Consider the following 3,416-nt stretch of genomic DNA (forward strand, 5'->3'; position numbering starts at 1 on the left):
TGTGGCGCTAGATGGGGTGTGGAGATGCTAGCGCTGGCATGGATGGTAGCTAGGGTTCTAGCAAGGCTCTAGTGGCGGCGCTGACGATGCTGGTGGAGCTAGGGCGGCATTTGCGGCATGGGTGCGGTGGTCGTGGGACAGCGGTGCTGCAGGCGGCGTGGCGAGGAAAACATGGCATGGTGGTGAGCGGTGGCGTGGCTGTAGGTAGGTGGAGCTGGAGAGTTGCGGCGGTGCGAGAGCAGTGGGGAGGTGCAATGTGGCGTGGCAGCACAGCTCGGGAACGGCGAAGTCGACGCGGGCGTACGGGATTAGGTCAAGACGGCACGGCGCTGTGGTTATATGGTGGCCTTCGTGATGGATTAGAAAAGGAAACATGAAGAGTTCGTAATCCGCATGACTTCTATTGACCGGACGCACCGATGGCAACGACCGAATGCTGCCACCCAGAGTCCGATCAATTCCAGAGAGGTCCAAAACCCCTTGAGTCACGACCGGACGCGTCCGATCACCAATGATCGGATGCAGCTAGAGTCCGGTCGATCTTGAGATCTTCTTTGCTTGATCAAACGTAGGAACACCATCTGACCGGATGCTGGAAGAACATTGTTTCAGCATCCGATCACTCCTTTGCAACAATGGTTCACCTCCTATGAACTGACCAGATGCTGGACTTTAGAGTCCAGTACAGCGTTCGGTCACTCTTTTTCAGTAGATCTTCAAAGTTCCTTCGTGCTACCTATTCCCAATCAAGTCTCAACTTCAATAAGACCTAAATAAACACTAATTGGGACTGATGTGAGTGACCTCTCTCAAACCCTCAAAATTTTCAAAGTATTTTGCCTTAGGCTATAATTCTTTTTAAGAAAATAGGCAATAAAAGGGTGATTGAAGAGAAATGACAAAACAACATTCATGCATATGCAATGTAATACTTGAAAGTAATTCTAGTTGCTTGTCAAGTTTGAACCAAGGTTAAGCTTCTTCACATGCTTTTCGACGGTTATCTTAACCATGTTAGACAAGCCTTAAATGCATTACCAAAAATTAAACATGTTGTATTTTACAATGCAATGCAAGGGACAACACAAGCTCATTTTCTAGTGAAGTTGCTAAAATCAAGCACATTGAGCTCATTCCTCAACCGACAAAATGTAGCCTCGTCTAGCGGTTTAGTGAAGATATCCGCCAATTGATCCTCGGTCCTTACACCTTCTAGTGAAATATCATTCTTAGCAACATGATCTCTAAAAAAGTGATGGCGGATATCTATGTGCTTGGTGCGAGAGTGTTGAACTATATTATTAGCAAGTTTTATCGCACTCTCATTGTCACACAAAAGAGGTACCTTTTCTAGAACTATACCATAGTCTAGCAAAGTTTGCTTCTTGTAAAGTATTTGTGCACAACAAGCACCCGCGGCAATGTATTCCGCTTTGGTGGTGGATAAAGCCACACTATTTTGCTTCTTGGAGAACCAAGACACAAGTGATCTACCAAGCAAATGGCACCCTCTGGATGTGCTTTTTCTATCAACTTTGCAACTAGCATAATCCGAATCGAATAGCCAACTAATTCAAATCTAGCTCCTTTGGGATACCAATGGTCAATGCTTGGTGTGTGCTTGAGATACCTAAGGATTCTTTTAACAGCAATCAAATGAGCTTCCTTAAGATTAGCTTAAAATCTAGCACACATACACACACTAAACATGATGTTGGGCCTAGATGTGGTTAAATATAACAAGCTACCAATCATAGAGCGGTAGAGAGTTTGATCAACCATTTTACCTTCCTCATCTAGGTCAAGATGTCCATTAGATGGCATTGGTGCCTTGATTGGCTTACATTCATCCATATTGAACCTTTTAAGAAGATCCTTGTATACTTTTCTTGAGAGATGAAAATTCCTTCTTTCATTTGCTTGACTTGAAAACCAAGAAAGAATGTAAGCTCTCCAATCATTGACATCTCGAACTCCTTCGACATCAATTCACCAAATTCTTTGCAAAAATCTTCATTTGATGATCCAAATATGATATCATCAATATACACTTGACAAATGAAGATATATCCATCAAGCTTCTTGGTGAATAGTGTGGTGTCGACCTTCCCAATGGTGAAACCCTTCTCAATGAGGAAATCCTGAATACGCTCATACCAAGCTCTTGGGGCTTGCTTAAGCCTATATAGCGCCTTGGACAACCTATAAACATGATTATGATATCTAGGGTGAATGGCTTCTAGTCTTGCAACCGGTGCAAAGGTCTCTCCAAAATCCAACTCTTCAACTTGAGAGAACCCCTTTGCAACTAGTCTTGCCTTGTTCCTCACAACAATGCCTTGATCATCTTGCTTGTTGTGGAACACCCACTTTGTTCCAATGACTCTTACACATTATGGTCGCTCTTCAAGAGTTCAAACTTCATTGCGGGTGAAGTTGTTTAACTCTTCATGCATGGCATTTATCCAATCTGAATCTTGAAGAGCTTCTTCTACCTTGGTAGGCTCAAAGCAAGAGACAAAAGAGTGATGTTCAATAAATGAAGCAAGTTTTTGAGATTGAGTCATTACACCCTTTGACGGACTCTCTATGATGAGATCTTGTGGACGAGCTTGTAGTAGAGGTGAATTTCTTCTATCAACCACTTGAGGGGGAGGTTGTGGAGCATCAACATCTTGTGCTTGTGTCACCATTTGCTCATGGGAGATATGAGTATCTTCATTTTCTACTCTCATATCTTTATCACCATCTTGTAGCACATTTGATGAAGAAGGTGGATTAATCACTTGTACATCATCTTCATCATCTTGTGGATTGATGTCTCCAACCGGAATATTCTTCATGGCCTCCCTCAATGGTTCATCACCTACATCATCAAGATTCTCATGTGCTCCTTGGGAGCCGTTAGATTCATTAAATTCCACATCATATGTTTCTTCAACCAAGCCGGTGGCATGATTAAATACTCTATATAATTTGGACTTTGATGGGTAACCAACAAGAAAACCAATATCACAACATCTTCGAAACTTCCCTAGGTGTTGCCGCTTCTTGTAGATGTAGCATTTGCTACCAAACACCCTAAAGAAGGAGACGTCCGGCTTTTTCCCATTTAGCAACTTATAAGGTGTCTTGCCAAGAAACTTTTGAAGAAATAGGCGGTTGGATGCATAACATGCGGTGTTGATAGCTTCCGCCCATAGAGCTTCGGGTATGTTGTACGCATCAAGCATTGTTCTTGCTAGTGTGATTAATGTCTGGTTCTTTCTCTCAACTACACCATTTTGTTGAGGAGTATATGTTGCGGAGACCTCATGCTTGATCCCAACTTTATCACAATAGGCTTCAATGTTTGTGTTGTCAAATTCTTTCCCATTATCACTTCTAATCTTCTTGAGCTTCACCTCAAACTCATT

Source organism: Miscanthus floridulus, chromosome 13 (genome assembly GCF_019320115.1).
Source record: "Miscanthus floridulus cultivar M001 chromosome 13, ASM1932011v1, whole genome shotgun sequence".
In the NCBI taxonomy this organism is placed as follows: Eukaryota; Viridiplantae; Streptophyta; class Magnoliopsida; order Poales; family Poaceae; genus Miscanthus; species Miscanthus floridulus.